General features: G+C 38.2%; 2 long non-coding RNA genes across 2 annotated transcripts in view; both read left to right on the top strand.

Annotated features, from left to right (window-relative positions):
• Positions 1 to 12,581, top strand: part of LOC306894146 — a 171,683-nt gene that overhangs the window by 123,620 nt on the left and 35,482 nt on the right. The gene's annotated exons all lie outside the window — the stretch shown is intronic.
• Positions 5,987 to 7,588, top strand: LOC306894147. Its single transcript, XR_013786662.1, has 5 exons — positions 5,987 to 6,254; positions 6,333 to 6,443; positions 6,527 to 6,676; positions 6,859 to 6,974; positions 7,047 to 7,588. It is a non-coding gene; the product is annotated as an uncharacterized lncRNA (long non-coding RNA).

Below are 12,581 nucleotides of genomic sequence, written 5' to 3'. Positions count from 1 at the left end.
TACAGAGATTAGGAGAGAGTGAGATGAACGGAAAATACATTGAAGAACATTTGCTATTAAAATAACAAAATGAAAGCTACAAAGATAAAAAAATTCAAAGACAATTAGGGTGAATAAATAACATTTGGTGTTTAATTTTCCTTGTAGGGTCATTTTTATTATGCATTTAGTAGTAACATAAATATAAATAAATAACAAATACATGCAGGCCAAAAATTATTTAAAATATTAAAATAATTTAATGCCGAATTTGCTGCACAAAACTTTTTTTTAAGCTTATATGGGTTTAACTGTTTACATAGTGTTTAGTGTTTAATGAGGCCAATAACTTTGCCATGTGTTTAATGGCAAAACCAATTGGATCTAGGCCTCCCTGAGTTTTTTGTTTCCTTTCACATTTCACATTTTGGTCTAATTTTTTAGTCTGTCCTGGTGTAGTAAAGGCTGAATATAAAGGATAAATGAATAAAATTAAATAAGGTAACTTGGAATCTGAAGATATTTATAATTTCATTGAAATTTAACCTTTCCATGCTTGATCCAATGTGACTGTTGTGACAGGTGGTTCCATGAACAGTGTCTGGGAGTGAAGAAAAAGGAATTGAAACGAGCAAGAGGACACATCTGGAATTGCAAGCTATGCTCTTAAATGTATTTTACTAAGATGCAGATATTTATACTTTACCTTAATTTAAATAACTGTGAAAATCTTATGTTTATAACACATTATTTAAAATAACATGGTATGCCAATGTCTATCTGTAATTGATTTTGCTAGTACACATTTTAGAGTGTATTTTAAGAAATTGAACATTGGACTGGTTCACACCGCACCACAGCCATGTGTTTAAAAGAAATGATTTCATTAAGTCGTACACTTGTTTGATTCTTGTGGTTAAACTGATTTGCTGTGGTACATGAGGACTGAACGTTTCCTCTTGAGACTCTTTTATATCTCAGCAGGCCTGGAAGCCCATGACAGAGATCTGGAGAAGATTCAAGTGTTTGAAAAGAATCCTCTTTCTCCATCTGCTGGACAGGACCGAGAACTGTGTGACTATATGACACTGATGAGAAATATGTAAGAAATGCAGCCCGTGTTCTGTTTTAATAAATAAACAGTCAAATATATGTAATCATACATGATGAATGCCAATTAAATATACAACATGTCTAAAGAATTCTCATATTTGCTTCTTACACAATGAAAATAAGTGAAGTTTCTCTGGATTTCTCAGTCGACGTGCACACAGACTCATACAGTTCTCATACAGCGCGAGGCTACAAGCAATTTCTCTATTGTGTCTTTCTGCGCGTCTCACTGTGAAATACGAGGTTACGTCAAAAACACATGAAAACAGTCCGTTGTGTTTTAATGGAAAGTAAACAGTCGGATCTAAATCACCAGCCTTAAATCTCTTTTGCATCTTTATTTTAAATCAGTGTGTTTATTTCATTCATACAGTGAAGAAGCAGTGTTTCATTTCTACATTATTCTGTTTCTTTCTTCAAATGCTAATGGCCTATAAAATAGACCCACAGTATTAATGTTCAGATCAATATATCCTTTATTTTATTACAAATCAGTTCAACATGTATTTTTTGTTAAAGCCTTTTTGCACAGGGACGTTATAGACCTAAAGCTCTACTGGGGCTCGATCGGGCCTCCATTACTTTTTCTGTGATAGAGAAAATAATATCTTGCACATCTGCATTCATGACACAATGATACACATCAATAATTACATCTTTTCAAGAATGTACAGTTAAAATATTTTAAGAAACCAGTTGTTTTAGGATCCAACTAATATGAAGAACATATTTTCTTTTAAAAAATAAAACAATATTCTTTAAATAAATATACCTTTACCTCCAAGTATACAGAGGAATATCCTTACCAGGATAAAACAGATTTCATGTATAAACGTTCACAAATCATCAAACTATTTCAAAAAAGAGAAGAAATAAAGAAAACTCAAACCAAGCAACGCTCGTGCTAGACTTTAGCTGAGCAGAATAATTCCCATTTGTCTGTCAGACTCAGTTCCTCTGCGCAGAGTCTCACATGAGGATGAAAACACCTGAACCTTATACTAGAGGTCTTCTCAGGTCCAAAGATCTTTACCCGACCTGAAATGACCCGAATCACTTTTTACCCGAACCCGAGACAGACCCGATAACGTTTTTATTTTAAAGCCCTGACCCGAGACTGACCCGATAACGTTTTTATTTTAAAGCCCCGACCCGAGACAGACCCGATAACGTTAGTACCGAGTCCGACCCATCGTATATGTTTTTTAAACCCGATTAGACCTGAATGTAAACCGACGTGTATTAATGAAATTGATATGGCAATGAACATGTTGATCCTCTTGTTTTGCTCTGGCAAATTGCGCAAACTGAGGCTAAATGGGTTGTGAATCAAATCTAAATAAGTGACGACATGGCAACCACTCGCGCGAACATTCTGTCTCAACAATGTGTCCCAAACCACGTAGTACTGAAATGTGCGCATCTTTTAATATCTACTTCTGGTCGCCTGGTGGAAGTATGTTTTTCCTGAATACGATGGTAACTACGTCGAGTGCAAACCCCTGCAGCGTTGGAAACTTCGGGATTTCAATTCTAAGGTGATTTCAGATCACCGCGACTTTCGGAAGATTTGCGTGGCTTTCAACCGATCGGCTGAGGGTTGGAGGTATTGGGATTATGATGTTTTATGTATTATAAATTCATGTTTACTGTTGTTTTACTGTTAAATATAATGATATGAGTATGTCCATGCTGTGCTGGGTTCTTTGTCTTGAAAGCTAGTTGGCAGAAGTGTGTAACATGAGCTCTGAGGAATGCAGAAGCAGGGTCTCAGAAAACAAGTGTGTGAGTGTATGTGTGTGTGTGTGTGTGTGTGTGTGTGTGTGCGTCAATCGCATCTCCCGGCAGGACCGGCTATTTTCAAAATGTTTTGCAGGAGCCAATGGTTGGGGGAGAATGGAGTCAGATTTACATGTCCCGAGGTGATTGGTTCCGGAGGATTCAACGCCCGTCCAATGAAGGGGAGGAGCCGAAGAGAGAATCGACGTCACATATTTTATAAATACTTGTAACCCGGAAGTGTGGATGCTGTTGTTTTGTCTCATATGTATGTTGAGAGAACAGCCCCAGCTGGAAGAAGCTTTTACATCTGATAATAAATTCTACTTAAACTTATTGGGAAAACGATCTCTTTGACTTTTCTTCAAATTTTGAACACGCAGGACTCGAGATTCAAAAGTCCAATAGTGGAGAGTTGGTAACTACACGCACACACACAAGCGACGCGCTGTTATTGTACAGGATAGTTCGGGTCTTCCTCGGGTCAATTAAGCAAAACAATTTTTACTTTATATTACCCGAGACCCGAAGACACTAATAATATACCCAACCCGTGTCCGAAGCTCCCGTGAATCTTTTAGACCCGAACCCGCTCGGGTCTCGGGCCGGACCTCGGTTTTCGGATCTAAGTGGACCCGTGAAGACCTCTACCTTATACATCAGTGATTAAACTAAGTTTGTGATTGGCCATGGACATTACAATTGACCAAACGAGCAATATGGGATCTTATGGAAGCGAATAAGAGACATAATGTTTTGAAATTTAACAGCCAATGAATACTTGAGTTTGAATTATTTTACTTTGGAAACCTTGTATCTGAATTTATTTGTTTCGAATTTACCTCTATGAAATTTAAATATGAAAATTCTTGATTTTTCATTTTAAAAACTGGAATTTAATGCTCACAAATTCAGATACAAAACAAAATCAACTTACAGAATTTCAGATAAAATACATTCAGGTTGATCAAATTCGATTGCTCTTATTCAGATCTAAAATTTCAAGTTAATATTTTTCAAAGAAAACATATGTCTAATTCGACTGCTCAAATTCAGATCGAAAAATTCAAGTTAAATATTCACATGGTAACATCCGGGCTACCCAGGATAGGAAAAACAGTTGAGCCCAGAGCCCGTCTGCAATTGAACCGCACCGACGTCGGGCGGCCTATCAGAGCACGTCAACCTGACTGTCTGTCATGACTCATGATCCAAGAAGAGGCAAAGTCACGTATATTAAACCTGTAAAGAAGATGACTTCTAGGGAAAACGAAGGCGCTCCGGTAGTTTGCTGTTTATGTACAATCAGACTCGACAGAACAAAAGTATGTTGTTGCTGATTATTTTTTGGAACACATAACTGTTAGCTATGGTTTGTTGTGTGACTCGTCTCTCTATGTAGGTAAGTCATGTATATGTAAGTAAGCCAGCAGGAAAACTTCTCCGGTTACTTTCGTAACCTCGGTTCCCTGAGAAGCGAGAACGAGACATCTGTATAGGTGTCTGTGGCCTAGTGGTTAGAGCGTTGGACTTGTGATCAGAAATTAGCCGATTCGGATCTCAGTGCCAGCAGGTCATGATTGAAGTGCCATATATGCAACATTCTTGTCTTTCACGTGCTTATTTGTACTTTTTCACGTTTTGGTATATAATTGCAATGTTTTTCACTCATGTCTCTTCAAAAAATATATACAAAATAAATTACAACAAAACGAGCAGTTTGCTGATCTTTGTCTTTATTGAATATTACACATTGTTTGGTCTGCTTTGTAATATGACTGCAATTAAAATCTCAGCGCTATGCATACATGACTGCCTCCATATATGATTTAATAATCCCTTAAGTACTTCATTCAGTTCTTTTCTCTCCTTGACAAGTTACAAACGCTGTCTACTGTTGTTAGCCGTTAGCACTAGGTATAAGGAGGGGCTCTGGCATAGATAAGAAACCCTTATTTTAGTTAGATCGAAGGGTCTTTAAGAGAAAGCGTAAAAGCGAACAAAACCCATTGACATCCGTTTTTAAAAAACTAGCCTGTTGTCTCCTTTGCTGTGTTCCGATGAAGCCAAGGTGATAGCATTAGCCGTTGCGCTTTTGGTTTTGGCGTGGGGGAGGAGCTGAGGAGATTAAGTCTCACGTCACACAACAGCAGATTCGACTAGGAGCAGGCACGATTCAGATATCTTAAAATATAATTGTGACTAGTCGAAACTGAATTAGAGATATCTTTAAATACTTTGCGTATTTGTGACGCGATAATTTTAGATATCTATGAGGTCATTACAGATATCTAAAATAGAGTTTTGACTGGTCAAAACATATTTACAGATATCTCGAATAATATTTCTTACTAGCGCAATTATAAATGCAGATATCTCTAATTATCAATTTGACTAGTGAAATTACAATTATGACTCGTCGAAATACATTTAAAACTATCTAAAATATATTTTATGGATAGTCAAACCCAAGGTTTTTATGTCAAAACGGCTTGTCGTAAGAAGTCATCTTCTTTACAGGTTTAATATACGTGACTTTGCCTCTTCTTGGATCATGACAGACAGTCAGGTTGACGTTCTCTGATAGGCCGCCCGACGTCGGTTCATTGGTTCGGTTCAATTGTTCGGTTCAATGGTTCGGTTCATTGGTTCGGTTCAATTGTTCGGTTCAATGGTTCGGTTCAATGGTTCGGTTCAATTGCAGACGGGCTCTGGGCTCAACTGTTTTTCCTATCCTGGGTAGCCCGGATGTTACCGTGTGAATATTTAACTTGAATTTTTCGATCTGAATTTGAGCAGTCGAATTAGACATATGTTTTCTTTGAAAAATATTAACTTGAAATTTTAGATCTGAATAAGAGCAATCGAATTTGATCAACCTGAATGTATTTTATCTGAAATTCTGTAAGTTGATTTTGTTTTGTATCTGAATTTGTGAGCATTAAATTCCAGTTTTTAAAATGGAAATCAAGAATTTTCATATTTAAATTTCATAGAGGTAAATTCGAAACAAATAAATTCAGATACAAGGTTTCCAAAGTAAAATAATTCAAACTCAAGTATTCATTGGCTATTAAATTTCAAAACATTATGTCTCTTATTTGCTTCCATAGATCTCATAAAGCATCACAGTAGACTGTTTGTGCACTAGTAGCGTATCTTTGTGCACACAATGGCGTTTTGCAAAAGCAGAGGAAATGAATTTGTTCTTCTACTTGTGTTTACGGTCAGTACACTCAGTACTTTAATACACTGCAGAAGTTTGTCTTGGACACAAACGACTAGTGATGAAGGGGAAACGTTATCTGATATGTCCGATCAAGAGACACTTTCTGACCAGTTTGCTGATTTTGACAACCCCATTGATGACGACGCCTTCTTTGGTATGTAATGTACTTGTGTGTCATTGTTGTGTATATGGATTTAAATGTTTGTTACGAATCGCTTGTAATTTATTGCAGATGAAGCTACTGATGAAGGGGATAAAACGCTTTCTGATATGTCAGATCAAGAGATACTTCATGACCAGTTTGCTGATTTTGGAAACCTCATTGATGACAACACCGTCTCTGGTATGTAATGTACTTGTATGTCATGTTTCAAGGATTCAAAAGGATTTAACTGTCAGTTACGAATCGCTTGCATTGTATTGCAGATCTGCCGAGAAGCGCTGTAATGCATGAACCATTTGAAGGCTCATCTGAAGTACCCTGGGATGAAATGTCTCCAAAGCTGAAGTGTGATAAAGATTTTATGAATTTGCAACTCTTTGGTTCTGGTGTGGACCAAGTTGAGCTTTGTTGAGGTAAGTTGGGAAAACCAGAACACAATGACATGTTAGGCCTTTTACCACCACAGTGCTTCGAAACCTGTGGTGACCCGTTGGTTGCAGTTTGAAACCTCACCGCTAAATTTCACTGGACCCTTAATGAATAGTGTAATGAGACTATTTTCAGCATTGAATCTCCTTTAACTTATTTCTCACAGATAGTTCTGCACCGGTTCCTCTTGGCCATTTGCCACCTAACTGTGGACACACTTCACACACTCATGGAGGTCTTGTTTATGCTACACCCTATAATGGATGTGGTGTTACACAAAAGGTACTTATGGTTAATTTGCTCTTGTGTAAGGTTAAAAGCTATAAAGCCAACTTGTGTGTTTGTGTTTTTCAGGGAGGGAAGTATGTCATGCAGATGCAATGGCAGGGAATCCCTGTTTTCCTCTCTTGTCCCATGTCCTAGTCTTTTGTGAATGTGACCATGTCTGGATATCTGCCTCATTGATTTCAACCAGACACAACTGTTCCACCAGCTTCTACAACACCAACCCAAAAGCCACATCGTCCTTTCTGTCCTTAACATATCTTTCCACATCTCTGATGTCTGAAATAAAGTCAAATGTAAGGAATGACAAATGTTTGGTTTAGGCCTAAATTTGTGAAGTTTGGGAAAATGTTTTTATCTTGGCCAAAGCTTAAACCTTTTGATACCAGTTCTGTCATTTACCATCCCAAACAAGTGTAATCAAACCCATTATACCTTTTGTCCTGTTAAGGAATGGTTTACCTTAAACAATATTGTCATTTTAAAGGTGATTTTGTCTTCAAGACACAAAGGAAGAGCTTATGAAAATGTTTAACCAATAACCTTTCCCATATAATTATATGGACATAAATCTAATGCATGGGCACGGGGATCAAAGGTTTTCTGTAGCCAAAATTTTCAAAATGTGTTCTGCAGAAGAAAGTCATAGAGGTTTGAAGTGACAATCTGGTGAGTGACTTGTGATTTTTGAATTATCAGAAATGCAATTCCTACTAGTAAAAAACACAATTGTAGATATCAATAATGGTGTGATCACTCGTGATAATGTCTATTCTTGATATGAAGAATTGAATTACTACATGTAAAAATGCCAGTTTCTGATATCATTAAATTTCACTAGTGACAATGTTAATCTTTTATATCAATAATGTCATTGTTACTAGTAAGAAAGCCATTTTAGATATCAACAATTACTCTCAGATTTATTAATATCTGAAATCTATTTCCTGATATCAGAAATACCAATAATAAAATTCATTTACAGATATCAAGAATGAGCATTTCAACTAGTGAAAATGTAATTTATATCAGGAATTATAATTTTTACTAGTATCAAGTTAATTGTTGATATAAAAAATTGTTTTTTTTGTAAGAATTGCATTTCTGATATCTGAAAGATTTTTAACATGTAAAAATAAATTCTTGATATCTGATATTGAATTCGAATGGCAGTGTATTGTGATATTTAACTAGTAAAAACGCAATTACAGATACCAAGAATTACGTTTTTTACTAGTTGAAATAAAATTTTTGATTCCAAGAATTCACATTAGCAAATGTAATTACTGATATCAAAAATAGCAATTGTTGCTAGTAGAAATTCCATTCTTGATATCAAGAATTATTGTATTCACTTTCATCAAAAATTCATATCGTGAGAATGAATAAAAGCCAATTAGCATCCAATGCAGCTCCATGAGATTTGGTATCCAGTCTGCTGCACCTTTGCATATTATTGTGTGAACTGTCTTTTAAAGCAATAAGCCCCAAGAAGCATCGGGCTATTTTATTACGGCTTAGAACTCTGCTCAGCCAATCAGAATCAAGGACAAGAACTGACCGTTTTATAAATGTAAATAGTTTCTGCACATTCTGGATAACGCTCTCAAGAATTTCACTCCCCAAGTCACTTGTGCTGCGGTGATGTGACCGAAAAAGTGATTTTTGATTTGTTCTTGCTGTTTGTGTCGGTGATGTAAAGAGATTCAAATCAAAGAAATGCAAACCACAAGGACAAAGAAACCTGCTGTTGCGGCTCGCGGCTCTTTAACTTTAACCTCAGGGGAAATGTCTCCGGTCATGACAGCATCACATGAATCTACTCAACGTGTTATAGATACCAGTGGAAATGTAGATTTTTCACACTGAGGCTCTCAGATGTGACTTCAGTGGAGTGAAACATGATGATGTTCATGATTTCAATCTTCTAGATGTGATAAGAGAAGAACTTTCTCCAGTTTATCACAGATTCATTGGATTCATGGATGTGAACAACAGAGCAGATGAGATTCTGATTGATCACTTGTGTCAGTGCTGTTGGGTTCAGTGTGCGCTCTGTAATCCCATCTGCACCAACACAATACCATTTTTTGGTATTGTGTATCAAACAATTTATCGTTTTTTCTGTTTGATAAAATAATATATTGGCCCGGTTTCACTGACAAAGTTTAAGCCAAATCTCAGACTACAATACATGTTTTTCAGTTGTCTTATACAGTATGCAATGATGCAGATGCCAAATTATCATCCAGCTTTTCTTTCATTTACTGACTAAAGCCCATTTTTGCATTGACCAGTGTTAATATTGCACGCAGTTTTGTTTTGTGTTTTTGTACATAAACCCAATCCAGTGTTTATCATGTTCTTTAATTATGACAAGTGTTATCCGTGTCTGATCTGGGACCCGTTTCAATAAGGAGATTCAAGCAACACTGAGTTAAAATATGAACTCTGAGTTGAATTACTCAGATAATCGCTACTATATAAACATATATACCTACGATTTTTGTCATGTAGGTGCAATCCTTCTGCAATAAAAAGAACATGGCAGCAGCTGAAAATGAAATATATAAACATCATTCAGTCCGGTGAGTTTAAATGTTCTTGCTTGTAGGATGCCTGACTGGGAAATGTTTGATATATTTAATAAACTGGCCTTGAAAGTTATGAGGACATGAGAACCGAGCACTGTGGCTATAGAAGACAGAAAACTAGCCATGCTCGCCCCTGCTCCAGCTGTGTAACGGAGGCCAGCTAGTGAAGAGCTGTGCAGTGTGTAAGCCTCACTCCCCGACCAACAGAGACGCTCTAGCGACAGACGCTATAGGGACTGCGGTCTTTAGGCTTCTCGTTACAGCGCCCGTCTCTCATTCTGACAGACGGCAGTTCGAAGCCCGCACAGAACGGGGCAAGTGGGACCTTTTAAATGTGCACCCAATCACAATGGGAAATCCTAAAGGGTATTTGAATTATTATCTAATTCCAGAGGTGGCAGCAAGACCACATTTATTTGATCAGCCTAATTCAGAAAGACGTTCACCATTCACCTGCAATCCTATGAAACTCGTCTTTGATGGCTCTCACAGGAAACTTAACACAAATGTATAAAAAGTGCTTGAGAGCGATGCACACTTTTCTGTCTGCTCTACATACAGTTGCCTTGCTAACGTGTTCTGCATCCCCGGTGTTATAAAGAAAGCTTCCGTTAGCAAAGAAACGTAAAGCCATACAGAGAATCTGCTCAGTGAAAGTGAAAATTAGTGAAAGTGACCTTTTTGTCAGTTATGGAGAACCATACCTGAAATGTGACCTCTGCATTTAACCCATCCAGAGAGGAGTGAACACACGCACAGCAAGTGGTGAACACACGTACACCCGGAGCAGTGGGCAGCTATCACTGCAGCGCCCGAGGAGCAAGTAGGGGTCAGGTGCCTTGCTCAAGGGCACCTCAGTCGTCACCTGCCGGCCCAGAGGATCCAACTGGCAACTTTCTGGTCACGAGTCCGACTCTCTAACCATTAGGCCACGACTGCCATGACAGATGTAAGAACGCAGCCACGACGAGTGAGGTTTGTGATGTAAGGATGAAGCAGATTGTGGATATATTTAATGGACTGTAAAGAAAAACTGTATCGCTCAAATAAGAAATCCTCCGGATATGATAAAACATCCAAACAGGGCTTCACCATATATTCTCTCCCGACGTAAATGTAACTCTCTCTGAATGAATGCAGCTTCCTCATCTAAGGGTACTGAAGAAACTGACATTCCATTTTAATGTCTGTGTTACGAACTTGTGCGCGATTAAGGAAAACGAATGAAAAAACAAACGGCGAAGGCAAGTTCAACTCCGCTCGCGCTTCTAAAAGGGGCGGAGATTGTAACAAACCCCGGGTTAGTGGAATAAAACCTGCTCCAGACCAGGTTAGGTTCACAGAGTAGGTTACTATGGTTACTCACTCTAAGTATAAGATACCTCTATTTCTGAAACGGGCTTGAGTTACCCCGCAGTCACGGGTTTGATATACCTCTCGTTCTGAAACTGAAAACCCAGAGTATCCCGTTTTCTGGGGTTAACTTACTCTGAGTTTGCACTTACCTTGCTTTCTGAAACGGGTCCCTGATCACCTGTCCTCTGTATGTTTGTCAAAATGTTTCTTCATTTTACTCTGTGCTCCTACAAGCCCGTAGGCAGGGGGGGTTCGGGTGGTTCGAACGAACCCCCCCTCACTGCCAAAGGTCCAGAATTTAAGTCTGTTTTTTTCATGTGATTATTGTCATCATTGTTTTAATCAATGCTTGTGACAAATTTCTGGGTTGCTGTTTCAAAATAATATGATTATTATTGCAGGACGCGTGTGTGCGTGCGCAGACAGAGAGAGTTCTCACAATACACTTTTCAAAGCAACGTGAAGAAACATCGCCTCTGAATGATGCGGGGGAGGGGTTATATATATATATATGAATGCGGCCGGCCCACAGATTTGGACCGGCCCTCTGAACAATGCCTTATAGTGTGTTCACACCAAACACGAACGAAGCGTTAAGCGAGAGTGATTTACATGTTAAGTCAATGCAAAGATGCAATGACCTACTTGCGGCGCGATTCGCGCTAATGACGCGAATTGAGCGTTCGCGTGATTCGCGCGAGTAGAAAAATCTGAATTTGGCGAAAATTCGCGCAGCGTTAACCAATCAGGAGCTTGCTCTAGTAGGGCCGTGAGCGAGCGTCAGAATATTGGCTTTCAGACCCAAATTTCTCTAAATTACTCACATAGCCTAATATTTTGTTAAATTCATAATGTACCATTGCGATAAAACTGACGCGCGAACCATGGAAAAAAAGAGACGACAAAATGGCCAAGCGGTTGGGAAAGAGAAAGGTTAATTAATATGCATAAGAAAATGTTATGAATTTGAGTAGCACTAAACTATTAACTATTAATAAACTTTTATACCATTAGGAGGCATAATAAATAACAGGAGGTGAGATTACATCTCGCCATACCCTAGCTCCAGCTAAATTATTCCCAAGTATTACCATGACACCATCCACTGGCAATGATGGACGCACTCGAGCTCTCTTCCAGCAATAAGCCTGTAACTCGGGGACAAACACACAACCACTCACTGAGCCAACACACACTGACACAAGTGATCGATCAGAATCACATCTGCTCTGTTGTTCACATTCAGTTTTACATCAAATGAATCTGTGATAAACTGGTGGAAGTTCTTCTCTTATCACATCTTCTAGAAGTTTGAAATCATCAACATCATCATGTTTCACTCCACTGAAGTCACATCTGAGAGCCTCAGTGTGAAAAATCTACATTTCCACTGGTCTCTATAACACGTTGAATAGATTCATGTGATGCTGTCATGACCGGAGACATTTCCCCTGAGGTTAAAGTTAAAAAGGTGCGAGCCGCAACAGCAGGTTTCTTTGTCCTTTTGGTTTGCATTTCTTTGATTTGAATCTCTTTACATCACCGACACAAACAGCGAGTTCTCATTTATCGTTTTTACATTTATGCATTTGGCGGACGCTTTTACCCAAAGCGACTTACATTGCATTACATTGCATCATCCTATACATGTTAC

The sequence above is a fragment of the Barbatula barbatula genome (genome assembly GCF_947034865.1).
Source record: "Barbatula barbatula genome assembly, chromosome: 5".
In the NCBI taxonomy this organism is placed as follows: Eukaryota; Metazoa; Chordata; class Actinopteri; order Cypriniformes; family Nemacheilidae; genus Barbatula; species Barbatula barbatula.
This window is presented reverse-complemented; position numbering and strand designations above follow the sequence as displayed.